At 41.0% G+C, this 28000-nt stretch overlaps 1 protein-coding gene and 2 long non-coding RNA genes across 6 annotated transcripts in view; 2 read left to right on the top strand and 1 right to left on the bottom strand.

The window, feature by feature from the left end:
• Fsip1 (fibrous sheath interacting protein 1) overlaps window positions 1-458 on the bottom strand; it is a 203102-nt gene extending 202644 nt beyond the window's left edge. For all 3 annotated transcript variants that reach the window (XM_040274652.2, XM_040274654.2, XM_005316389.4), the window contains exon 1: window positions 247-458. The gene's annotated coding sequence lies outside the window, so the exon portion shown is untranslated. The remainder of the gene's footprint in view (window positions 1-246) is intronic.
• LOC144377769 (uncharacterized) lies at window positions 440-9860 on the top strand. Of its 2 annotated transcripts, none has more exons than XR_013438844.1 (4): window positions 440-820; window positions 6647-6765; window positions 7221-7318; window positions 9506-9860. It is a non-coding gene; the product is annotated as an uncharacterized LOC144377769 (long non-coding RNA). The 2 variants fall into 2 exon arrangements; XR_013438843.1 differs by having other exon boundaries at window positions 440-1072.
• Window positions 9861-19373: 9513 nt separating this feature from the next.
• Window positions 19374-27555, top strand: LOC144377767 (uncharacterized). The gene is made up of 3 exons (XR_013438841.1): window positions 19374-20975; window positions 26737-26806; window positions 27097-27555. It is a non-coding gene; the product is annotated as an uncharacterized LOC144377767 (long non-coding RNA).
• Window positions 27556-28000: the final 445 nt, after the last annotated feature.

The raw sequence follows: 28000 nt of genomic DNA, 5'->3' as shown, positions 1-28000 counted from the left end.
ACTCCCAGCGCAACATCAGTCCCAAAGGCTCACGCCCCTGGTCCCCACCTCGCCCGACTTGGCCCCTCCGGTGGTGGCCCGCCCTGGGACGGAGCCCGCCCCACAATCCTCTCGCCTTCTCATTGGCCCTGCCTGCTGTCCCTAACAGCCAGTCTTTTGTCATTCAGCCTGACACGAATCGGCGCCGCCCACTCATTTGCTGGTAACGGCGACCGAGTTCCGCCAGTGGCCTGTGCTGTCCCTCACCTTCTTGGCGGGAAGTCAGAGCTAACCGCCAGCCGTTAGGGAACCGACTCGCTCAAAAATGCGCCGCTCACACTCTGTATCACACTTCTCCCCAAAGGGGAGGAGTCTTTCCCGCCAACGCAGCCTCTGGGGGTGAAGATGCGACCGGTTCAAAGCCCTTCTGCCTCTAGAAACGCTGTTCCCCTGGCAACCAGAAGCAGGACGCTCCTAGTCTCGCGATAAGAGAAAAGGAGCATACCATCCAGAAATGGGACGTAGGGGTTCTGGGCAGCGAGGAAGACTGCTATAACCGGCAACGGTGAAGAGCTGTGGGGGGCTCTGCTGTCTTCTGTCTTTGCAGCCGACGTTGTGTTTGGGGAATAGTTTGTTCGTATTTAGGCTGGTCTCAGAAGGGATAATTCCGTTGTTTGTTGGGCTTTGGGTCCCTGTTAATGATTTCTTTCTAGCTAGCTACCCTTTCTGATCTTGGTTTCCTCCACCATAAAATGAGGGCGATAATTATTCCTGCCTTTTAAGTCTTGTACAGCTGAAAGAGGTCATGAACCTGAAGCTCTTGGTAAATTTTGGGTGCTGTGTAAGTTTGTTTAAATATTAGCTTTGCACAGATTGGGCCATAGTCCAAAAAGGATAATAATTGCTATTTGCACCTTTTATTTTCAATTTTTCTAATTTAAAGTTCATTAAGACTTTCCCTGGACCCTAAACTGATTTTTCTCATCCCTAGTACCATCAAATTTCTGCTGCATTCCACTCTCCAGTCTGGACAGTGCTTTACAGTTTACAAACCATTCTCACATTCATGGCCCCTTTGTCCTCATTATTTTAGGTAGGTAGAATGTATATTTTTTTTCGGTCTTTCTCAGTGGAGCAAATAGGCTTAGGTTAAGCGAATTGCCGGAAGAACAAAGCTATAATCTAGGACAGTGCTGGTTTCTGGTGTAAATGCCATCCACATGCTGATGAATCTGTATTTTTATCTCCAGTCTAGACTTCTCCCCTGACTTCTAGATTCCTTTATCTAACTGTGTATTTAACATTTCTGCTTGGGTGTGTAAGAACCATCTCAAACTTAAAAAGTAAAAAATTAAACTACTTCCCTACTCCAGCCCCTATCTTAGTAAACAATAATTCCATCCTGCTAGGTTCAGAACAAGAACTTTGGAGTCATCCTCAATTCCTTGTCCTCTCATAATTTGTTATAAAGTCTTTCTACATTCAACATATATCCAGAATCCAAGCAATTCTCATAACCTTCAAGGTTTCCATTCTGGTCCATAGTGCCTTCATCTGTCATAAAGATTTTTGCAGTAATCTAACTGTAGTGGGGTTTTTTTATTGGTTTGTTTGGTTGGTTTTGTTGTTGTTGTTGTTTTAAGATTCTTGTTTTCTTATTTATTATATGTAACAGAAGAATGCACTACAATTCATATTACACATAGAACAAATTTTTCATATATCTGATTGTATATAAAGTATTTCACAGCATTGGTGTCTTCATATATATACTTAGGATAATGATATCTATCTCATTCTGTAGTGGTTTTTTTGTTTTGTTTTGTTTTTTGGTGTTGATTGTGATGACTTTTTGTTGTTGTTGTTCAAGGGGCCTCCAGCTCCCTTACTCTACTTTCAATACAGCAGCCTGAATAATAATTTTAAAAGCTGTCAAATGAAGTTACTCCTCTGCTCTGTTTCACTTAGAATCCTTAGAGTGCCCAGGAGTCCTAAATGATCAGACTGTTACTCACTGCCCTCATTGTTAGTGTTTCTATGCAGGAATTTCTTCCCAGCCCTACTTGGGAAATTCACACTTTTCTAAATCCCAAATTTTTAAAAAGTTGAGAAATCAAGAAAATAAGAGGAAGTATTCTAATTCTCCTATGAGAATTAAACTGCAGCAGCCAACATACAGATGTTATGGAAGAGATTCACTAAACCTTAGTCAGAATCAAGAGCCGAAATGCTTGACACTCTGAGTCAGCAGTTGAGGTCAACATTTCCAGAAACCAGGACAGAAGCATGTGAGAGAAGCATGGTCACAATCTAATCTGTCAGTCTTGCTTGTAACTAATGCCATGTTATAAGTGTATGTTCCTGGTCCTATCTGCTGCTGGCAGTGAATCATTCTTGCAAATAAAATAAATATTAATAAATTGATATTCACATTACACTTTATATAAATTTTTTAAGCAGTGCTTGAAGAAATGGCTTTGGGATTTAAAACGAGCCCTTAAATTAGAAAGTTCCAATCCATGATTCTAACTAGTGTGGTACTGGTACTGATTCTAGTGTGGTACAAATCTCACTGGTAGATTTGCATGTGAAAGAAAATGAAGGAGGGAAAATAGCTTAGTGGTTCAGCTCTTGCCCAGTATGCATGAGGCCCTACGTTCAACTTCCAGTACCCTACCCCACAAAAAAATAAAGAAAGAAAAGTGAGGCAACTAAAGCTAAGACTTTCTAAAGGGGAATCTGGAGATTTGGGGAGTATTATACTCACATCAGCTAAAGGTCAAAGCACAGAATGTTCCAACATACTGGAATAACAACTAAGGCAGTATTCACTGGCCTTCAACATCTCAGCTCAAAGTACCCTAGTTAACTTGCCAATCAGAATGGGTTTGCAATTTAGGATTTCTGCCAGTCAATGAACTGTCTCTGAAAACTGCTCTTTGTGAAAATCCCCTGTGAAATACTTCTCTTGTGCTTACAGTAGGGAACAGGGCTATCCTGATTCAGTGTACCCAAACTTCAGTTGTTTCCTCCAAAAATGCTATTATTTCCTTTCACCTCTATATCAACATTCTTTAGTTAACAGTTACATTGTTCAAATATTTATCCCATGATGTTCCCTGTGTTTTCCAACAATTGAATATTTACTACAGGTAACAATTCTTATAAACACAAATTTAGAAGCTCTTATTTTTAAAACTAATGCTTCAAAGAGTCATATGAGCAAAGAATATGAAGAAAGTTGGAAATATTTTAATAATAACTGACAGGGCTAGAGGTGTAGCTCAGTGGTGAAACCTATACTTAGCATGTGCAAGACCCTGAGTTCAATCCCAAAGAAGCAAGAGAAGAAGTGGAAAAAGGAGGAGGAGGAGGCAGAGAAGGAGAAGAGGAAGATGATACTTCTTCTACATTCCAGAGATTAATATCTGTCAGGACCTTGGAAATAAACACATACACACATACAAGCTTATTACTTCATCTGCCTAGAATAGTTTCCCAGCTATCCATGTTACTGGCTTCCTCTTTCCTAAGGTATCTGCTTCCTTAAGGAAGCCTTTCCTATCCACCCTATATAAAATAACAATCCCCATAACCACATTCCCCTACCTTCTGTACCCTCGATCCTATTTATTAGCTTTCCATTACTGTAACAAAATACCTGAGGTAATCAACTTATAAGGAAGAAAAGTTTTATTTTGTCTCATGATTTCAGAGATTTTTAGTCCATGATAATTTGGTTCTGTTGCTTTGGGCCTGTGATGGCACAGTACTGCATAGTAAGGGCACATGGCAGAGGAAGGTTGTCCACTTCATGGCAGCTTAGAAGCAAAGAAAGAGAAGGAAGGGACCCAATATCTCCTTGAAGGGCATGTCCCCCAATGATCTAACTTCTGTCCTCAAGGCCCCAATTTCTAAAGGTTCTACCATCTCCAACAGTACCATAAACTGGCACCCTTTGGGGTACATTTATCCAAATTACAGGAAATGCTTTATTTTATTTTTAAGGAGGAGAGGTACCATTATTTGGATTCTGATACTAAATAGCTGGGAACTTGCAGGTAAATTCATAAGCTTTTATGGGCCACAGTTTCCTCATTTGAAAAATGCGGTTAGACCAGTTTTTCAGTTCTTCACTCTGCTGCACATCAGAATTGCCTGGAGATTTTTCATAAAATACTGATCCTTGGCCAGGCATGGTAGCAAATGCCTATAATCCTAGTGGCTCAGAAGGCTAAGGCAGGAGGATTGAAGGTTCAAAGCCAGCCTCAGCAAATTAGCAAGCCCCTAAGCAACTCAGTGAGACTCTGTATCTAAACAAAATATTTTAAAAAGGGATGGGAAAATGTTGCTCAGTGGTTAAGCACCCCTGGGTTCAATCCCTGGTACCAAAATTAAAAAAAAAAAATACTGATCTCAGGGCTGAACCTGAGATCAAATGAACCTGAAACTTGTAGAACTTCTCAAATTTTAATATGCAGACATATCATGTGGGGATCTTGTTAAAAATGCTGATTCACTGTCAGGTGGGACCCAGGATTCTTAACAGGCTTTCAGGTGATGCCAGTGCTTCTGGTCTACCAGATACAGTCTGAATCCGTAGCTATAGACTGGTAATCTCCACGTGCCAGCACAATGTATATTTTCCATGAAAGAGGGCCATTCTTTCCAGTTTTTATTTTTGGTGACTAATGGTGCCCATTAAGAAAACAATAGATTTGATGTTTCTTAGCAATGGGAGTGGTGGATGAGAAAAGTAAGAAAAAAACAGAGTTATAATTAGTACACATGATGTTACTAATTATTAGTGAATATTAAAGTCATGTTCACTTTAATATAAAAGTCAGGATCAATGGAAACTTCGCGTCTCTTCGCTCTTTGTAGCCTTCCCAAGTTAAGTCCCCACTAGTTACATTTTATATAAAACTCATCTGATTTTGAATTGTTTTCTGTCTCTGTGTTTTTCTCACTTTATTTGCCTCCTACTGCTTCCATTTTGCAAACTGCTGAGAGGCTGTGTGTGCCTTGAGAGCAAACTAATAAACTGTAGTGACTGTGTATTTGTTTCTGGAAATATTTCCGTGTCAGCTATTATGGGTGTCTCCTTCAAAACAATTTAACATTCAGATATAAGTAAAAAAGAACCATATTTTTCTGCATTTCTGCAAACATAGTCTATAAAGTATTATGCCTTTCAAAGTAATTCATAAAAAATTTCTTCTAGAGTCAAGATATTTTCAGCTAAAATTTCCCTGGTCTTACTCCAGGTTGATGACATATGGTAGTGTTAGTTTTGAGTTAGCTTTTGTTTTGTTTTCAATCTCTCCCTACTCTTGACATCCTCCTTCTGAGCAGAGTCAGATTTGAATCAAAGAGGAAGAGCCCACACTGTATTCCATCTGGCCTCCAACTACCAGTCTCATTGCCCCAGTTTCCCTTTTCTCACCATAAGTGCTTACCAAATATAACAAGGAGAAGAATCTCCTTAAGCCTCATATCATAGATTCCATCAACTGGGTTAAATAGTCATTTCTTTTGAAGGGCAGTTAATAAGTGTATGCCACTGGACAGTTCCCACTTTTTTAAGAGTCTATGCTTAGCATTATTAAATGTTACATTTATTGTTTAGGACATACCTTGGATGCATCATTTCCTTCATTTCATAATATACCATGAGTTTGCACAATTATTATTCAAATTTATGCTTGAAATGCAGGGGATTAAAAGGTTACTTTTTCCAAGATAACCCAGAAACTGGGTTAATAATATACCATGAGTTTGCACAATTATTATTCAAATTTATGCTTGAAATGCAGGGGATTAAAAGGTTACTTTTTCCAAGATAACCCAGAAACTGGCATTGGGATTCCAAACCAGGTTTCATAGTCTGTTCTCTGAACCTCCTCTTGGGCCTTGATTTCCGGAAAGAGGCTAATTGTATCCACTAGATGGTGCTGATTGTCTTCTGTTAAAAGAAAAAAAAAAAAAAAAACTGCAGTGGCTTTTCCCAATACCCTCCCTGGGTTTTAGATGTGATTCAAGATGCCATTGAATTGAAATACATTGTATGTTCAAATTGTGCTTAGGTGCATATTTAAATAACCATCTAAATAGAAGTAAAAATTAGACCTAAAAAAACCAGATTTTTTAAAAATCTCTGTACATGTTATAAATATGTAAATATAAAGTAACTTTGAGAACCTGAAACTCTTCCAAATATTTACATAAAATTGGCAGATGAGAAAAGAAGTCCATTTATCCCTTTTATACTATCTCCGTTCCGTTCAGCACCTCTTAATCTAGCTTGGCCACAGTGCTATTACATAAGTAAGGGTCATGAACAGGGAAGTAAATAAAGCTTTAAAGAACAAAAAGCACATTCTGGAACAAGTAATCTTATTTTTATTCAAGGTAAAATGCAATTTATATTTAATAAGTGTTTCATATCTTTTTCATATAGTACCTTCTTTTTGCACTTAAAATCTGAAATAAATCACTTCATGTGGTTCTAATAATCATAAGAATCATTTGAGGCATTATTAGTTCTAGTCCCTATTCCTTATTCAATAGGTAGAGGCCCAGTCCAGAAACTTACATTTTAACAAGTATCTTGGTGATTCTGGTATGGTGGAACCATGAACTTACTGTGAAAACCACTGGCTTACAGTTTGTGTTTCAGAAGATAAATAGTAATGAGGCCACTGCTCCTGGAGGCACCAAATTGCTGTCATGGAGTTGTGCAACAGGGACGCTCTGAACGGTGACATCTGGTCTTCCTTTGTAAATGTAAGCTAGAAAACAGAAACATTTTCTCCTTTTCTGCTTCCTTGATTCTGAAATTTTCTCCTCGTTTTTCCTGTCTATTATGAATTCCTATACAGAATTAGGTGCTGGTCAATGGATACCATCATTTTTTTTAAAATCAAGGAAAAAAATTATAAAGCTTGCCTCAATCCTGTTGACTTGAAAACATGCCTGTACTCTGAATCTTTTTAAAGTGAAAAGAGTGTTACAGTTTGAATATATTGTATCCCCCAAAAGCTCATATGTGAGATAATGCATGAATGTTCAGAGGCAAAATGATTAATTATGAGGTCTAGCCTAATCAATGGCTTAATCCATTGAGTTGGATTAACTGGGTGGTAACTATAGGCAGGTAGGGCATAGATGGAGGAGATGGGATATATATTGTATCCCTGGTACATAAAGCTCTCTCTGCTTCCTTATTGCCCTGTCCTCAGCTGCTTTTCTCTGCCACATCCTTTCACCATGATGTTCTGCCTTACCTCAGGCTCAGAGCAAGAACGTCAACCATCTATGGACTAAGACCTCTGAAACTGTGAGTCCCAAAATAAACTTTTTCTCCTCTGAATTTTTCTTTTTCTTTTTTTTCTTTTTTTTTTTTTTTTTTTTACGGAGGTTGGTACCGGGGATTGTTCTTATTGGTCTTCTGAAACAAGGAGTTAGCTCATACATTGTCATGTGACCTTGTTTAATTACTTCAAGGGATATGAATTTCAGTGGGAGGAAAGGGACTATCCAGGAGATGGCAGAGATGTGTAAAATCAGCATGCACATACAGAACAGTGAAGTTATCACCTTCAGTTCCACAAGAGTTATAGAAGCTTGCTCTTAAACATAAAGTAAACCAAAAAAAAAAAAAAATGAAGATGTCCCTTGCTATTTGGGTTTGGGGCAGTCATGAACTCAGTTCTGCTCTCAAGAGATCAGCTCTATCAAACAAGTCATTCTCACCAAAAAAGGAGGAATATCTTCTTTTCTAAGGCAGTTCCCTCCATAAAAGAACACTTAACTTTATCATTATATTGCTAGCTCCAAAGTTTGGTTCCTTCTGAAATTCTTTTGTGTGTGTGTGCATTGTAGTTGAACATAATGATGGATTTATTGTTACATAGTCATACATGCATGCAATGTAACAATATAATTTGGCCAGTTTCAGCCCCCACCCCCGCCCAGCACTTCCACACTCCCTCCAGCTCCTGCAATTCTTATCTGTAAAGAATTAAAGAATTGCAGAAGCTTCCCGAAGCTAGCTGTTGTTTCCGTGGCTGGATGCCGGCTGGGATTACAATGCTCTACTCCTGACTCTTCTCCATGCCAGCAGAGCAGATGAGACACGGCTTGTGAAGAAGGGCTGAAGAGTTTAGTAATTTCACAGCAATAATCAATCCTGGCTGAAACCCATGGTTTCTGAACACCATCCCTGCATTCGATGTCATGCTTCATGCTTGCGCCTGCTGACAAGCTCGTTTTTCAACCCAAAGCATAATTTTCTGTATTGAGCTTGGTCTCTCAGATCCCAGAGGAGTTTTGTTTACTGTTTTGAATCTCTTGATCTATATACTAAATACAATTTTATCATATAAGTTATAGTAAATCTTTATTATTATGTAAACCTTTGTATTTACTTTAGCACAAAGTAAAGGAAGTTAAAATCAGTTAACATGGCAGGTTAGAAATGTATTCAAACCAAACAGTAAGGGTTTTAAGCAGCAATGTACAGAAATGCTTTTTCTCAGAGTTAACATCTCAGAGATTAAAGAAATAAGTAAACAACCATAGTGCTTCAAGCTTCCCCATCCTGGAATTATTATTTTTTACAGATCTTCTTTCTTAGTTGAAATTCAAAGTCATCTTTCTACTATTTGGACATACAATGTGTTTATTAAATTAGGAACTAGTCACCCTATTGATGACTATTAGCTTTCTACCTTAAAATATTTCCATATCTTATCATCCTAAATCCTTATTTCATGAAGGTGCTTTATTTCCCCTTCATTTTATCATAATAGTTAAAACAGAATTAATATTCCAATTTAATTAAAATTTTTATTTTATATTCCTCTAATTCATACAAAAAATATTTTTAAATTATGCATTCCTGGATGCCCAATCTGTCTCTGCCAAGAACAGCCTGGGCTGGAGCCAATCTCAATCTCTCTCAGTCTCAACTTCTTCTTTGAGTACAAAGAGAGAGTAGAGAAAGGTTCTAAGGCAGTTTCAGCTCCAAGACTCTGTGATCCTCCTGACCTCCAGTGACTAGCAAAGACAGAATAAAAAGTTATAGGGAAATATTTATCTTCTCAACCTACTATCTTCTGAATTATTTAACTTCATCATGAAAGAAGTTTGAAAGCATTGGTTTCCACTCTCTATGTCTTGCTTACAGATTAAACATGTTTTTGAAAATCCTTCATTCTCATCCATGATCTTAAAAAAAAAATACTTAATCTCTTCAGCCTCAAATGCTTACTAAATTCCAGTAGTGGTATATGACTAGACTAAGATCTCTAAATTATAAGTGCTCTTATTGTATAAGGTAACTGTTCATTTTGTGAAGAAAGGAATTTTCTGAATTTAAAAAAAAACTTGTCATCATCTATTTAAAAAGTCATGCACTCCAGAAAATACAATTTTCACTTTCCTTCTGCAATTTTTGCCTGTAGATGAACATTTACTACACTCTCTCATGGGTTTTTTTTTTTTCCTCCTCAAAACTGTCTAGAGAGCAAGGACTATGTCCTGAACACTTCATGCTCCACTGTAATAGTAAGTATTAAATGTAATAACATTGACTGTTGTGAGTGAACAAATCTTGTCAGTATATTATCAAGATTACCAAGCACCCCTCCAGAGCTTGGGCAATGGGTGAGAGTGATTTGATGGCAATGACTCTGAAACTAACTACAGGTAAACTCACACCAGAATCAACAAGGAGGAGATGAGGCACAAGATGATGCCTGTGAGTACTCTCAGCAAAGCCATCTCAAGCCTGGCATTCCTTTAAAAGTTTCTTAACATTTAATGTAAAACTAATGCCTCTACCACAAAACAGTGGGGAATGGTGAGGCAGAAGAAAATTTGGAAAATAACATTGAGAAAAACAGCTGCCAGGCATTAAGGATTTTAATCTAGTCCCCAGTACAGTTTAATAATATGTGCCAAGTGGGTATTCAAAAAATAGTCATGATAACGATAGATGATGATCATCAGTACTTTGGAGGGTATAAGCAGAAGAATTGGGCTTTAATGCCTTCTGTACTGTTTTTAGCTGTCTCTAACTTGCTTCATCTCTCAGGGCTAATCATGCAGCCATCTGTGCCTCTAGTTTCCCCATCTGCAAAACAGAGATCATATCATTTCCTACAGAAAATTTGTGGGCTGTGCTTTAATATCCTCCAGTGAAACATCATATATAAATAAGAAGCAGGCAATAAGAAGCCAAATGCTACCAAGGGAGAAAACTTTAAGACAGAGTGTTATATGTTAAAATTAATTAGAACTCCTAAATAATATTCTAATGACTTGAAGTGGTTGATACAAAGGTACTGATATTGCACTCACTTTAGATTTTAAACAGTCAAGAGTATAAATTATTAACAGATATACAAATTCCAGGTAAATTTGACTTAGTAAATTTTGTATATATTTATCCAAGATACTATGTGGGTTCTAAATTAATTTCTGAAACAAACTAGCATTATTTTTTAGTTGTCAATGAAACTTTATTTTATTTATTGATTTTTATGTGGTGCTGAGAATTGAAACAGTGCCTCATACTTGCTAGGCAAGTGCTCTGCCACTGAGCCACAACCCCAGCTCCAAACTAGCATTATAACTTAAACTTACTCTAACAAAATAGTGCTGTCTCAAGAGCACTGTAATAAACACACAAAAGAAGAAATGTTTCTTCTTGATTATCCAGAGGATATGGGAGGGAAAAATAAAATTTAGATTAGCTCATAATTACCTAGTCTATACAGAAAAACCAAAGGAATTACCTGAGTAAATGAACATGATATAAGCATCTCTGCAAAAGCCATTGGTTACTCTCGCCTTCCAACCTAAACTGCTTTGTTCCTCAATTCCCTGTAACAATGCACATGGCTTGTTCTCATTTGTTTAGTCTGATAGTGCATTGCAAAATACAGAAGCTTTTGAAAGTTAACTTGTATTTTTTATCAAAATAATATGTTTATATGGTTTTAATATATAACCAAAAAACATAATAAAACAAACAAACAAAAAAAGAGAGCTCCAGAGAATAGAATCTTCAATAATTTCAGCTGTGTCTTCTGACATTCACACATCTCCATATTTCTAAATAATATGTATATTCTACTCTCTTCTGAATTATCCATTTTGGACATAATTTGATTGCCTCCTGTCATGGTAAATGAGGATACTGCTCTCTTGTACAAACATCTTTTCTACTTCTCCACCCTCTCAATATCATTGTAATTTTTTGGTTAAACCAACATCTGGTGTTTATGTTAATATGTTCTCATAAATTTCATTCACCTCTAAGGATTAGAACCTATTGCTGATTATATTTCCTTGCTCATCCTTCACTTCTCCTGAAGTGAATATTGCCTTATTGTTTCCTTTGCTTATTTCTCTGTATATGCATTGCCAATTCTTCCTACACCTCCCAAACACCCCTCTGGGCAACAGTAACCTATGAGTTACTGTTTTCTTGGAGACATCCCTCCTAGAGAATTCTATCTCCTCCTCTCTGGACTGGTTGTTCTCTCTGTCTGCCAGCAGCACATCGTTCTGAAATTTCCTCCTGTGTTTATTGTTGTCATTTTTTTTGTGTGTGTTCTTGGTTCTGGAGATTGAAGCCAGGGCCTCATACATGTTTAGTACATGCTGTACCACTGGACTACACCCTCAGGCTCTCCTCCCACTCTTATCCTTGAAGTTCCCTTGGCTTACATCCTGAGTTGGCTTACTGTTTCCTGGACTTTGCATCTTCTTCTTTCATGCTTTCACCTTTATTTATTGAAGCACAACATCTAGTAGTTTTCAGATTATAAAATCAATATATTAGCAGAAAAAATGATAACTTTCACCAGATGTATATCTCTAAAAATGGTTTAAATGTGGACCCTCCAAAATTCAAGAGTTGAAACTTAATAGCTAATGTGAGGGTAGAAAAATGTTGGTCCTTTAAGAGGTGATGAAATCATGAGAGCTCTTCCCCTCCTGAATGGAATGAAAGACGCTTCACAAATTCTTGGGACTTGCTCTTCTACTTCCCAACAAATGAGGACACAGCATTCCCATCCTCCAGATAATGCAGAAACAGGGCACATCTTAGAGTCAGAGAGTGGCCTTTACCAGACAATAGGACCTGCCAGCACTTTGATCATGGACTTTCATATTCCAGAAATAAGGTATAAATTTCTGTTCTTTATAATATATGTAGTTGGTAGTATCCTGTCACAGCAGCCCAAATGGACTAAGCTATGTCTCAAATCACACTGTTCCAGCTTGACCTGTGGCTGTGAACATGCTATACAACGGCCATCCTAAAATCTCCTTTTTCCATGACACCCCCTTCTCTCTTTATCAGTTTTCTGTGTCACATACCCTTTGTCTAATCTCTGACTTCCTTTTGTTTTTAAAGGAGAATATTCTCTGTTGGCTTTTAGGAAATGAGTACATGAGAGTTTTTTGAGACTTATATGTTTGGAAACATCTTTATTTCACATTTGAAATTGGGCTGGATATAGAATTCTAGATTGGGAATAATTTTCCTTCAGAACAATGAAGGCACCATTCTATTATGTTATAGCTGCTAGTGTTGTTGTTAGGTTCAAGGCCATTCTGATTCCTCATCCTTAGTAGATGACCTATTTCTTCTCTCTGAAAATTTATTGAATTTTCTCTTGGTCACAGATCTTTTAAAATTTCATGATGAGGGGCTGGGATTGTGGCTCAGCAGTAGAGCACTCACCTAACATGTACAAGGCCCTGGGTTTGATCCTCAGCACCACATAAAAATAAATAAATAAAATAAAGGTATTGTGTCCAACTACAACTAAAGAATAAATATTTTTTTAAAAATCATGATGCTATGTCCTATTTTCACCCATTTTGTTGATCTTCAATGGTCCTATTCAATATGAAAATGAGACAATTTCCTAATTATTCATTGATGGTTTCCTTCTTTCCATTTGTCTCTTCTTTTTTCTACCTAGATTCCTCTCTAAATTACTTATCTATTGTCCTTTTTTTCTCTCTCCCTTTATCTTTTTACAATACTCTCTGGGATATTTCCTTGATTCAAATTCCATTGAGTTTTTTGTTTTGTTTTATATTATTTAAATATTTACTTACTTTTTAGTAGTGGTTGGACACAATATCTTTATTTTATTTATTTATTTTTATATGGTGTTGAGGATTGAACCCAGGGCCTCACATGTGCTAGGCAAGTGCTCTGCCACTGAGCCACAGCCACAACCCCTGTTTTGTTTTGTTTTTATGCTATGAAGTAAATCCCAAGGCCTTAGAATATACCCTTTAAGGTATGCAATATCTTTTTTTTAAGAGAGAGAGAGAGAGAGAGAGAGAGAGAGAGAGAGTTTTTTAATATATATATATATATATTTTTTTTTTTTTTCAGTTTTTGGCAGACACAACATCTTTGTATGTGGTGCTGAGGATTCAACCCAGCGCTGCACGCATGCCAGGCGAGCACGCTACCGCTTGAGCCACATCCCCCGCCCAAGGACACTGGTTTTTAAAAAAGTTTTCTCCCTGTGTATTCTGTTTGTCCCCTGAGTATCTTTTTTCCTGTGCTCCTGTTGTAGCATCAGTTTTTTATGCGAGACACTTTCCTCAGACAAATGAGATTCCTTGGCTGTCTACTCATTTTTAATTGGGTTGGAGAAGACATGTTGATTCATAGCTTTACAGTAGGCTGATCTGGTTGGGCTGTATTGGGGAATCGTCTCCTGTTAGCACTTTCAAGTCTTTTTTCTTAGTCTAGCCTGATTGCTCAGAAAAGGCACTTCCAGTCTCCTTGAAAAATAATAGAATATGGGGTAAAGACTTAGGAGGGGCAGAGGCTGGTAAATCTGGAGGGAGAAGTGGTAGCTGACCCAGAAGTGTGGACCAAGACAGCAGATCTAACAAAGCCCTAACTGCCTCTCAACCTCCCCCACCTTATATCCAGTTCCAAAGCTAAAACCTTAGCCAAGCATTACCAATTGTCGGAAACAAAACAAAACAAAAACAAACCTCTAGCATAAAAAGCAGATTCCTGGACAAACCCACAGAAAAAAAGTTATCCATAATATCCCTAATACCAGAAAATATTCAGACCCTTATAAAGGAAAAAAAGTTCTTGGGAATTTCTTATTACTTTTGTGGGGTAAACTGGGCCCAATATGCTTCTCTCCTATTCCTTACGTCCTTATGGATTTGTGACTTATTTTTTGACCCCTTAGCTGGAGTTTTAGAAGGATTTTAGGAAGGAAAAATTATATATGTATAATCAATCAGCCTTCCTTTATCAAGAACCATAAATGAGAGTTTGGCCAGTAGCTCAGTGGCAAAGCACTTGCCTAGCATGTGTGAGGCACTGGGGCTAATCCTTATAACCACATAAAAAATAATAATAATAAACAAATAAAATAAAGGCATGCTGTCCATCTACAACTACAAAAATTTTTTTAATAAAAGAACCATAAATGATTTCCTTGTGACTATTCTTCATTAACTTAATATAAAACAGATAAAGCAAAAAGGGATAGATTTCAGGTAGGAAAACAATGGATTAATCTGAGAAGATTATTTTATTGAGATTATATCCCTGAACTGGAGCAGCTTTCAAATATGTTCTTTGCAAATAATTAGTTAGTATAGATATTTGAGAGTACTTTCAGCAGAAAAATTATAAAATGCTAGCTCAAATTAGTGCACACAAGATGAAATTTATTACCTTATGTAACTGGAAGTTCAGAGGTAGGGGCATATGATTAAGCAGCCCAGAAACATCATTAAGAACATGTCACCCTGTCTCTACTCTGCTGTCCTTTTTGTCACCACCTTTGCAATGCTGGTTCCTCTCACAGTCATCATGACTCACTACAGTCTGATCTCAGAAAGAGTAATTAATCAATAGAAGCTTCCTTTCTTGTTACTTTACTGTAACCCAGGCAGATCCTATCACTCTCCAGTCACTTTCAGATATTAAAAGTCCAGTCCAGTTTAAAACTATACAATTCTAGTCTAACATTCTTCCCTCCTCTACCTCAAGCTTGAAAGCTGAGGAACTCACCACAGGATGATGAACATCAACTCGGTTTGTATCTCACTGTACCCTCTTCTGGGTCTCCCTATTGCCTCCATGAAGTTAGAAGGAAGACTGGGGAGGGGAGATATCTTCTCCTTGACAGGCACAGCCATGGTCCTCTCATTTGAGTACTGTGGGGCGATCTGTGGAGGACTGACTTGTGGCCCTCTTTGTATACCTGTCAGATGCCAATTATGGCACTTGTCCGACTACTTTCAACCCCCTCACCATCGTCCCACAGCTTCCTTCTAGATTGGCCAGTAACCTCCCCTCAGGCCAAGTTTCTGTGGTTTATACTTGACATTTGAGAAAACCACCCATCCTCATCATGTCACAAGGTGGGTGTGTAAAAGGCCTTCTGTCTTGGATTTATCTCCAATTCCTTTCCCACTTCTCAAAATTCATGATGAGCACATCAGCAAGTACACCCCCTAATCAGATTTCCAATTGAGGAAAAGAAGGCCAGCCTTGCATTTTTCACTGAGCAGATGTCTCATGACCTAGATAATGCTGTTTAAATTTCTTCTGTCTTCACATATAGCCTGGGTATGTGTGGGGACAGGGAGAGGATTGGGGCAGCAACGCTCATTCTGCTGCTTCTTAATTAATCATAAGAATATGAGAACTTTAGCTCCTCTCGTCCTCAGTTTGGGGACTTCAGCTACAACCTCAAGACATTAGTAAAAGTTCTGCTGAACATTTTGTTTTACAATCTTAAAGCAAAATGGCGGGGCTGGGGGATGTGGCTCAAGCGGTGCGGCCCAGGTTCGATCCTCAGCACCACATACAAACAAAGATGTTGTGTCCGCCGAGAACTAAAAAAGTAAATATTTTTAAAAAATTCTCTCTCTCTCTCTCTCTCTCTCTCTTTTTAAAAAAATGGCCAACATAATTCTGGTTAAATGCTTCCTCATTCATATATAGAAGGAGAAGCTCTCTAATTGCTATAATTCAGACATAAGTTGTCCCCTGAGAAGCTAATGTGTTAAGCAATGCAGGCACGTTCAGAGGTGAAATGATCAGATTATGAAAGCTATAACTTCATCCATAGACTAAGTCATTTGGTGGATGAATAATTTGAATGAATTACTAGGTAGTAATTATAGATAGGTAGGATGTGTGTGGAGGAAATAAAGTCTATATAGACCTTAGGGTAGTGTTATATAATACTGTCTACACCAAATTTCCTCCATAAAATCTACCAATGAAGAAAATGTATAGGGAATGAGACTCTTAGAGAAAGTCAAAACAAACTATTAAAGTCTTCGTAAGCATTATGTTAATATAGAATAACAATAGTCTATAACATCATTAAATTTCAGAGTTGAAATTTCAACTCCCTCTTCAAGGTTTGAATATAAACCATTTGCTTCAGTCCACAAACTAAGTGTGAAAACATAGAATTTAAATTTTTCATTTTATTTTAATTTTCATTTTGAGACCCTGGGATGATAGAAATAACCTCAGACAGTCAATATTTCCTTCCTTTTCACTTTTATACCATGGTATTATGGGAGATGATGGTGGAAAGGGCAAATGTCTCCAATGTCATTGCTCAGTGATCCAAGAAGTTTGTCACTAAGAGATTCAGCTTTCTTGTCCACTGGCACTTATAGGTCTGAAGCTTCATCTTTTTTTTAAAAAAAATGACACTCATGAAACCATCTATGAGGCTCTGCCTATGTGGACTCATTACAAGACCCGATATACTAGGGATCCATGGCCTGGAGAGCAGGATATATGCAGATTCCCTTTGTAATTGCACAATTTTTTGTGTTGCTGCATCCCTGGGACTTTGCCTGGGAAGCAGTCTTTGGGCCCATTTAACCAGAAAGTGCAAATTTCTGCACTCTCATCACTTTCCTCTGGCCTCTCCCCTCTATTACTCAACCCCAGGGAAGCTTTTTCTACCGGTAGAGATGGCCCCGTTCTCTTCAAACCACTTCAAATCTCTGGTTATCTCAACCTTAACATTACTGATTATTTTAGACCAGATATTACTTTTTTTTTTGTAATGGGCTGTTTTGAACATTAAAAGGTGTTTAGTAGCATCCTTGGCTTTTAGCCAATAGATGCAAGCAGTATCCTCCAATTCTTGACAATCATTACCAAAAATCACTCTTAGCTAAACCCAAGAGTCCCCTCTGTTTTCAAAACCTGGGCTTTGATACAAAACAACAAACAAACAAACAAACTAAAACTAAGAAGAAACTCAAAGGCAATTTGCTTTTCTTTGAGGCAATGAATGCCTCGTCCACCTCCATGAAGCCATGCAAGTAAATGGGAAGGACAAGGCGAAAGGCAAAAGATACAGTAAATTAGATATACAGAGAATGCATTTAACTTTTTTAAAAATTTTGATTTGATATATATGACAGCAGAATGCATTACAATTCATATTACACATATAGAGCACAATTTTTCAACTCTCTGGTCATACACAAAAGTAGAGTCACATCCTTCGTATCTTCTTATATGTACTTAGGGTAATGATGTCCATGGCATTCCACCATCTTTCCTACCCCTGTGCTTCTCCCTTCCCCACCCTCCCCTTTTCCCCTTTGCCCTTTCTAAAATTCATTTAATCCCTCCCCCCCACACACACACAGAGTATATTGTGGATCAGCATCCTTAAATCAGAAAAACCATTTGGCATTGGTTTGGGGGGTTGACTAATTTCACTTAGCATTATATTCTCCAGCTTCATCCATTTACCCGCAAATGCCATGATTTTATTCTCTTTTAACACTGAATAATAATCCATTGTATACATATGCCACATTTTCTTTATCCATTCATCTACTCAAGGGCATCTAGATTGGTTCCACGATTTAGCTACTGTGAAATATGCTGCTATAAACATTGATGTGACTGTGTCCCTGTAGTATGCTGTTTTTAAGTCCTTTGGGTATAGACCACAGAGTGGGATAGCTGGGTCAAACGGTGGTTCCATTCCCAGTTTTCCAAGGAAGAATGCAGTTAATATTTTAAAAGCTTTATCCTACAGGTGTTTTCTCATCTCTTGCATTAGAATATATATTCCATGTTCATTCTAGCACCTTATTTGTGTTATATTACATTTTATGTATGGACTGTAATGAATAAGCATAGGAAGGAAAAGTATTTAATCACTAAATTCTGATCAATGCAGCTAAAAAAAATAATTATTCTTCACATCTAACACACATGTCTGGAACCATGTTTCTCAGTATTGAACTTGCCTTCCAGGTTCAGAATTTACCCTTCCTTTAGTGAATGAGAGCAAGGTTTGGGTGTTTGCAGGAGAAGATGGATCAAAAACCTTGCATTTTATGCCTTTAACTTTTGCAGGAGTCCTTCTGAGGAAATCAGTAAGAACCAGCAATAACTCTACTTGCAGCAAACCTTTCATTAGCTCATATGTGAGGGAGAGCTCACCGTTGCCCCAGGGGCTGTTTCCTCTCATTTATTCATTTAAATTTGGCAATAAGAGACTCCCAAATTCCCAGAACATGAATATCTGTGGAGATTTCAATAAAACAGTGCTAGAGATAACAGTTTCAGGCCTTTATTCTACTGATGAACCAACTTATCCCCTTCACACAGGAAATCGTAAAACACTGGTTGGAACCTGAGGCTAAGAGAAGGAAAGAAAGTTTAGCTTCTGAAACCTCACATATGGAAAATCTAAGATCATTTCAATATTTTAAAAACCTCACACAAAGAGGCTTTTGATGTTGCCCTGGGCATTAGTACTGATTTCAATTCCTGTTTTATTCATATTCCCCTGCTATTTACCATGATTCATTTTTCTTTTGACTATAGGACTCTAATATAGTACATTAGTTGTGACATAAACCTGCTAAATTTTTACCACTATTTGGGGAAAAGTAATCACTTTGTTATTTATGCTGTATGTTAGTACAATAGTAGACTTCAATATGAAAGCATTAACCCTTCCCCTATACTAAAACTCAATCTAAAATAATCTTTCTTCCCTAAGTATCAGATCTGTCAGGCAGCAACTGTGTGTACACTGAGCCTCCTCACCCCAGGTGCAGATCTGTCAAGAACCCAGCATGATCAAGGACAGGGCAGTGGCTCTTTTCTCTAGTACAATCAAACTTGTGCTTGAACTCCAGATGTTAATTTGGTGCAACCGGTGATAAACTGTAGTTCCTTTTCTAAGGATAGGCCAGTTTGGGTTTGTATGTCTGTCTGCCCCTACTCTATGTATACTCTGCTATACTTATATATCATTTCCAAAGTAAATGTGCGTTCATATTCAAATATGACTTATAGGTTTTTGGAAAAGTTGAACATTCTTTTAATGTCCTTTTCAAACTAAGAATTGTCTAAAGAAATACTCAGGTTTAGAGTTTCTTTCTTCGGGAATTCAAATAGACCTTTGGCATTACATACTGCCCCCAAATTATCATCTTTGTGTTTTTTTAAAATTATTGTTGGAATAAATGATGATGACATCAGATAATATAACTTTCTGAGTAACATTCCAAATAAATTTCCTGATCACTTTTTTTTTTTAAAGTGAGCTGTATTATTGTGTCACTTGGATTGCACCTGAAAACAGAGCTCCAGAAAGGGCTTTCTGCAGGTATATTTGGAAGGTGATCTCTGAAGGCATGAATGAGGCTAGAGGAAGCAAGACAAGAAAGGAGGAAAAGTCAATATCAGGATGTGTTATTTAATTACCATGGTGGGCAACAGGGACTCGATTCTGCTTGGTCTCATGAGGATGTGACAGATGTCTCCCATAATTATCTAGCATAAGGGCAGAAAGCAGGGGTACTTATTCACTGGTTCCCATGCCCCACTCTCCACAGCACAGGAGGTAGAGAACGATCCCAGAAGCTAGGCCTTGACTACTTCCAGGGGAGTGAGTGGATGGAGCCAGCAGAGAAGTCCACTGCAGACTTAGCCAAAATCAGATTGGAGGCGAAGTATGTGAGTCCATGCAACAGAAACTTCTGACACGATTATTATCCCTCCATTTTACAGAGAGACAACTAGAGTGTGTGGCAGTAACCTCACCTGCCTAAAGTCACAAAGCTGGTCGTGATAGGTGTTGGGAGTCTCCCTGGCTCCAAAGGTTAACTTCCTCATCTCCCAAGAAGAGCCATCCAATGGTGAGCCCTGCTGGCTCACATGATCCTTACCCACCAATCAGACTAGCCCTGCTGGCTCACATGACCTTACCCACCAATCAGACTAGCCCTGCTGGCTCATATGATCCTTACCCACTGTTGAGAGCCTCAGCTGAAGGGGCCCCAGCAAACTTCCAGCTGCCAGCAAACTTCCAGCTGCCAGCTGATGATTGGCTCACAGCGGCCCCAGCAAACTTCTAGCTGCCAACTGATTGGCTCCTCTGCGGTGATGCTCATTGGGCTATTTCCCTGTCCTTTCAGACCACAGAGCTGCTTATTGGGGGACTTTTTTTGGCTCTGTCTACGTGACCCAGCCAATCGGCCTCAAGAGCAGGAGGGGTGGGGGAGGTTGAGAGGCTTGTGGGAAGCCGTTGGTGGCAGTTGGGCTCTGAGGGGATTCCTGAAGAGCTGTGTGGTACGGTGTGTGTGTTCTAAAAATAAAGTTCGTTTCTTTTGACAAGTGGCTCCTGAATTGTGCCCAGCCAGACTGTGGCAACCCACTGTCAAACCGTTCAACCATTAAACTGTCATAACTGTCCAACCACCACAGCTCTATAAATATGCAGAGCTGTTCCTCAATAAACAGGCATTTTCTCTGACAGCGAGCCTTGTTCGTTCTTTCATTGGTGCTGAAACCCGGGAGGGGAAATGCCTCGCTGCTCAAGGGCCCCCTCTCTCAAGACTTGCGGTCCTCGTCCACTCTTTCGAGCGCTGCTGCTACTCACACAACACTAGCTCTTCAGTAGGTGAGTTCCCCTATCGGGTATGCAACTTCAGATGGGCTATACGCAGGGGCTTTGACCATGATAGTCCGGCAAACCTCTGATGCCCAATCTGGAGGAGAGAATGCACCCCACTACGACCTTCATGGTGGACTCTCTGGAACCCGGTTCATGAGCAGGAGGTCCTGAGGGGTGGAAGAACAGGCACTCCTCTCTCTCTTTCTCTCTCTCTCTCTCAACCACCTTTGTCCCTCTCCTGACCTATGGGGGCCTCTTCTTCCCTCCATGCAGACTCCCCCTTATTAAATTCTGCACACAAGATTGGCCTTACTATCAATTAGACAATCAAAGTCAATGGCCCCCAGGAGGATCCCTAGATCCCACAATTCTCAGAGATCTGTTTAACTTCTTCGAGCACTCAAAAAAGTGGAAGGAGATGTTGAGGCTTTTTCTCTTCTTCATTCTCACCCCCACCTATCTGGCAGATGAACCCCCTCCCTACCGACCTCCCCCATCGGATCCGTCAAGCCCCTCAGGTGCTCCCCCTGACTCGGCCGACACATTTAGTCCCGCTCCCTAGTCCCACAAATCACGGATCCCTTAAGAGAGGTTGCTGGACCTGAGGGAATTATCTGGGTACATGTCCCATTCACTTATGAATGACCCCATGCAACTCGAGCAAAGGTTGGGCTCATTCACCACAGATCCCACCACTTACATAAGAGAGTTTCAGTGGGTCCTCCAGGCTCATAGCCTCACTTATATGTTATTGGCTAATACTCTACTTCTTGAGGAACATACCAGAGTCTTGGAACTTGCCAGAGCCCATGCGGATGAAACTCACTGAATTAATCCCAATCACCCTCCGGGGCCACTTGCTGCCCCAGAAACTCCCGACTGGGATTATACACAAGCTGGCATACAGAGTAGGTACCGATTCTCCGCATGTATTATTGCTGGGCTCAAAAAAGCAGCACATAAGGCTGTCAATTTCCAAAAATTACAAGAGACCCCATGGGAATTTCTGAATCGGCTTATGAAAGCCCTTCAGCAGCAACCTAGATCCCCAAACCCCAGATGGCCGTCATGTCCTTATGACATATTTCCTCTCGCAGAGCTACCCTGACATCCGGGCCAAACTAAAAAGCTCGAACAGGGCCCTGCCACCCCCCAGACTGAGAAATTTCAGATGCTCGCCCAGACCCTGCAGGGTGCTTCCTTGGGTCGCTGCCCATCACCGAAACCCCCATGCGGAGAATCGGTACTATTACTCTGTATGCCAGCTTCAAGTGTGGCAAGAAGGGACACTGGGCGAGGGCATGCCCCGTACCATGTACTCCGCATACCCCATGCCCTAAATGTCAACAATAAGGTCATTGGGACTCTGACTGTCCTAGATCCCGTAGGAGGCCTATGGCCAGGGAATCCTCCGACCTTCTGGGCATGGCAATCAATTGACAGAGCCTTGGGTCCTTGTCCCCAGCTGTAACAGGAACCCAGGTTACGGATTCTGGGGGATAGGTGCAAAGTTGACTTTCTCCTTGACACCAGGGCTACCTTCTCAGTCCTGACAGAATTCTGGGGGCAAACAGTGCCGTCTACCTCTCCTATTGTCGGGGTAGGAAGAAAGACCATCTATCCAAGAAAGACTCCCCTATTACTCTGTTCCATATACTACAACAATTAACACACGGGCTCCTGGCATCAGTTAGGCCCCAGAATCGGCCTGTTCATCTTTTCTGGCTCTTTTGGAAGAAAACTGGCCATTCTGCTCCACTTGTGAGGCTGACATGAATACCATACTAACCTGGTTGACCCGATTGTATGGGATACCCACATCCCCTCTACCATTTCCTGCCCACCAGTTAACATTCATCTCAAAGATCCTAACGCCTTCCCCAATCAGGCTCAATACCCCCTGTCCACAAAAGCTCTTCTGGGCCTACAACCTATTATTCAGGACCTTCTTAGCAAGGGGTACCTCCGTCCTCCTCATTTCCCTTACTCCCATACTAGCGATAAAAAAGCCCAACGGGTCCTCCTACAACTCATCAACACCTCCATTAGGCACATACATCCTTTGGTTCCCAGCCCATACACCCTGCTGTCTCAGATCCCCCACACTGCCACCCACTTCTCGGTCATAGATTTAAAGGATATCCTTTTGCCTTTAACCTGTAATGTCCTTCCTCAGGGATTTCAAGATAGTCCACACCTCTGTGGATAAACCTTGGCCTCCGACCTCCAATCTTTTCACCCTCAGTGCCCCAAATCCACCCTCTTGTAATATGTTGATTATTGTCTGGCAAATCTCTTTGCCCACCTGTGGGGAGGAAAGCACCCCACCACAGCCTTTAAGGCTACGGTGGCCCTCAGGGACTCCTTCCTTGGGCAGACTCGAAAGTCCTAGTCCTCTCACCTTAAGACTCAGCCGCTAGAGAGATGCTTACCCTCTCCTTCCTCTCCCCTCTTTCCAGCCCTGGGAGTATCTAACCTCTCCAGGAAGGGTCCTGAAAAGCCTTGGCCAAGGTCTCCCACAGCTCCGGCTAGGACGAGAGCTTTGACTGTCAGAATTTGGTGACGACCAATCTCTGCAGCTCGAAACTGCCACTTAGCATTCCTGATTTTTTGGTTGTAGCAGGGATGCCCCTTTTTGCCAATAAATCAGTTTCCTCTTTCTCTGAGTCCTCTTCCCTCCTCCTTACATGGGTAATGTGTCCTCTCTGCCAGTCGACTCTCCCCTACAATGCCTCTTGTATCAAATATAGCACCCAGGCCTGGCCCACTTATCCCTTAGACAACCAAAGCAGATGGCCCATTCTTGGGTCCCTGGATCTCTCCATTCTAAGGGATCTCTTCCAGGCTTTCTTCTTGCTCCGATCCAATCCTGCTCTCTGCACCTCTTGCAAACCTCTATAAATTCTTCTAGCCCGTCCAAAGGGTGCTCAACAGATGGCACAGTTCTCCTACTTAATTTCTTGGCCTTAAAGGGACATCGGGCCTCTCCATAAAAGGCCCAAATAGCATGTATCTAGGGTTCTCTATCTCTCAAGGGAAAAAGGCCACTACAGAAGACAGAAAACAGCTTATAGTGTCTTTACCTACACCAAAGACCAAAGATGACTCTCCTTCTTGGGTTTGGCTGGGTACTTCAGGGCCTGGATTACTTTTGAATTTCTCCCTCCTCACAGACCACTATACAATCTGGCCAAGGGCCCCCAAGATGAACCCCTACCCTTAGGGAAGCCCTTTACAAAAGACCCTCCTCTAGGCACCCACCCTGCATCTCCCCGACCTCTCCCGACCCTTCACCCTCTATGTACATGAAAAACAGGGACAAAGTCTGGGCATTCTGGATCAGGAAAATGGCTCCACATTTGCACTAGTGGCTTACCTATCCATCAACCCCACCGTCAGGGGCTGGCCCCCATGCCTCAGAGCCCTAGCAGCAGCTGATGACCTCCAGAAAGAAGCACACAAGCTTACCTTTGGCTCCCTGCTAATCATCTCATCTCCTCACCATCTAAAGGATTTTCTCACTTACAAGGGGCTACAGTCACTTCCTCCTTCCAGGGTTCTATCCCTCCTTGAAAATCCCTCCATCTCTTTTCAGCCCTGCTCTCCATTAAACCCTGCCTCCCTTCTCCCATCTTCTCCCTCATAAGATCCCCTCCACAAATGCCTGGAGGTATTAGAGATGATTTTACCCTCCCTACCACCATTTCTGAGGGACCCCTGCCCTCTTGTACACGAAGAGGTTAAAGTGGTGGGGTATGCTGTCGTTTCCCTCTCATCCATCATAGAGGCAAAACCTCTCCCACCAAATATCACCAACCAACAAGCTGAACTATGCTGCCACAAGGGCATGTGAGCTAGCAGAGGGAAAAACCCTCTCCCTATATACAGATCTCCCATGCAGCCATTTGGAAGAAAGGGGGCTATTGACCACCAGAGGGACGGCACTCATTAATTCACTTATTTCTGGCCTACTACGAGCCTCCAGGCTGCCTTCCCAACTGGGAATAATCCATTGCAAGGCCCACCAAACTGACTCCTCTCTTACTACTGTGGGGAATTCCAATGCTGATGAAGCGGCTTGATTAGCCACCCTACAGAGCTTTACCTCCTCTCCACTACTCTTCGTTACCACCGGGGATCGGCCCAAATATCCCCAACAACTCTTCCAGTTTCTTCACTCTCTATTCCATTCTAGTCCACAGAGTCTCACTACTTTCCTTCACTCCTTTTTCACCCTTTCCCCACGCAATAAGACCCTTCTACAACAGATCACTTCCACTTGTCAGATCTGCCAGAGAACCAATACCAATACTCCATTAAAACCTAAACCTTTCCCTTCTCATCAGGCCCGCGGTCATACCCCGGCTGCAGATAGGCAGATTGATTTTACCAACATGCCCCGAGTAAAAAACAAGCCTTTCCCACTTCTAACAAGCGGGCCTCTACGGTAGTTGACTCACATAATCCCCTGTTTTGGGATGCCCACTTTTATCCAATCAGACAATGGCCCAGAATTCACCTCGCAGGTAACTCAGGGACTGGCTCACATGCTATCACTCCCTTGGCATTTCCATTGCCCTTACCAGCCCCAGGCTTCCAGAAAGGTTGAAAGGACCAATCGGTCCCTTAGACTCTCACCAAGCTCACCATGAAATTAAGCCTGGACTGGGTAAAGGTGCTCCCCTTGGCTTTATTGCACATTAGGGCCTTACCAAAGAAGCCTTCTAATCTCTCACCTTTCAAAGTCATTTATGGCTGTCCCTTCATTCCTCCCAGATTGCCTACAAAACCCCTACTTATCTCTGAAACCTATGCCCTGCCCTTCCTCTTCCATCTACGCTCTGAACTCTGGCACTGTCAAGACTGGCTCCTTCCTGACACCAGTCTCTTTCAAAACCCTACCTCCTTAACACCTGGTCAACTTGTTTACTATTGCCCACCAGGGAAAAAGCCCCCTCTAAAAGCAAAATGGGAGGGTCCTGCTCAGGTGATTATGTGCACTCCCTTGGCGGTCAAACTCAAACTACCTAGTAACCAACTTACCCCATGGATTCATATTTCCGGGCTTAAGCCCGGCACTCCTATACCTTCATCAGAAGAGCCAACAATCGTCACCTGTCATTAAGTACTCTTGTCAATGCTCCCCCTCATTTCTGGCCCCTCTTTGGTCCTCTCTTCTTACTATGTCTGAAGATTCAAGACAAGTGACCCTAAGGGCCCCCTCCAGCCAGACCCCCCCACTTGCTTGAATCTGGCCGGTAGTGGGACCGTTGTGTGTTGTCCTTCTGACAAACCACGTAGGTGTCCAGAGAATGTTGACCCCTGAATAAATGTGATCATAAGAGAGCACTTTACCAATTGCCTTCTGGGCCTAAGGAGGAACATGTGTATTTTGTTTACCCTCCCAGTTTCATAAGAATTTCAAGTATCAGTATTTAAATTTGAGGTGTTTTACATAAAACCTGGAGATATCTGACTGCTCTCAAAGGGAAATATGGTAACATGGGCCATGGTCCTCCCTTGGCTGCCTTCAAGAAAGGCAAAGAGAGAAGCAAGCTGGTACATCCAGGTAGGAGAAAGTTTGAAGAGCAGACTTAATAGAGAGGGAGCTAGATTGGAGTAGGAATGAAGAGTGGAATTGAGGGTGTTAGGTGAAGGACAGGCTGATCTGCAGGGCATGCCAAACAAAGTAAGCTGCGGAATGACCTAGCTTCTCAAACCTTCTGTCTGGTTCTTTTTTTTTTTTTTTTTTTTTTTTTTTTTTTAGTGATCGGGGGACACAACATCTTTGTTTGTATGTGGTGCTGAGGATCGAACCCGGGCCGCACACATGCCAGGTGAGGGCGAGGGCGCTACTGCTTGCGCTACATCCCCAGCCCTACTCTGTCTGGTTCTTTATCACCTGTTTGCTTCAAGCCCAAATGCCCAAGCCCCCGCTCAAGGCTGAACACTCAACCCCCCACTCAAGGTTGAACACTTAACCCCCCTTGTGCCAACAAGGCAGCTTGCAGACCCAGAGACCCCATTAGATTTGGGCTATAAAAACTCCCTGTGCCTGTTCCTTCCCCCTATCATAAAGTTCATTCAGACTCAGGTGGGTAAAATTTCTAATCAAGCTTTTAACCAGCTTCTCCTCAGGAATTACCACCTCCTGGCTACTGATGATACCTCCAGTTGAGACCTATGCTGAATGGACTGAAAACATCATGGATCTGTGGTGGCAAGGAACCTTCATTGATACCAGTCTTCTCTGCCCTCCTGTGGGGGCTCCTTACTTCCCTCCTTTCTCCCACGCTGCCCCATCACAGCAGGAAGCATCCACAATGAGTCGACACCCACTCTCATTTAATAACAAAGAGGGGGAAATGTTGGGAGTCGCCTCAGCTCCAAAGACTAACTTCCTCATCCCCCAAGAAGAGCCGTCCAATGGTGAACCCTGCTGGCTTACATGATCCTTACTCACCAATCAGAAAACACCCCGGCCAACTGTCAAACCGTTCAACCATTAAACTGTCATAACTGTCAAACCACCCCCGGCTCTATAAATATGCAGATCTGTTCCTCAATAAACGGGCATTTTCTCCGACGGCGAGCCTCGTTCGTTCTTTCAATAGGGCCAGGATTTGAACATGAGAAATCAGACCTTGGAGGTCAAGGCCCCCACCACCATGCTAGTGACCATCTCTTTTGCAGGATACAGATGTCAGTCCAGTCTTCCCTTGTGCAACTCCACCTAAAGATTAGAACAATCCAGGGTTGGGGTTGTGGCTCAGCGGTAGAATGCTCACCTACCATGTGCAAGGCCCTAGGTTCGATCTTCAGCACCACATAAATAAAGGTATTGTGTCCAACTACAACTAAAAATAAAATAAAATAAATATTTTTTTAAAAAAGATTAGGGCAGTCCATCTGCTGACTCAATTTAAAATTCGCCTTTATGATATTTATTCAAATGTTGCATTTTCTTCTTTGGGAATTCATTCTTTTCTAGTTGCAAAAACACAGAAAAATGCTGCTGCAATGTGGCATTT

The sequence above is a fragment of the Ictidomys tridecemlineatus genome, chromosome 5, assembly GCF_052094955.1.
Source record: "Ictidomys tridecemlineatus isolate mIctTri1 chromosome 5, mIctTri1.hap1, whole genome shotgun sequence".
NCBI lineage: Eukaryota > Metazoa > Chordata > Mammalia > Rodentia > Sciuridae > Ictidomys > Ictidomys tridecemlineatus.
This window is presented reverse-complemented; position numbering and strand designations above follow the sequence as displayed.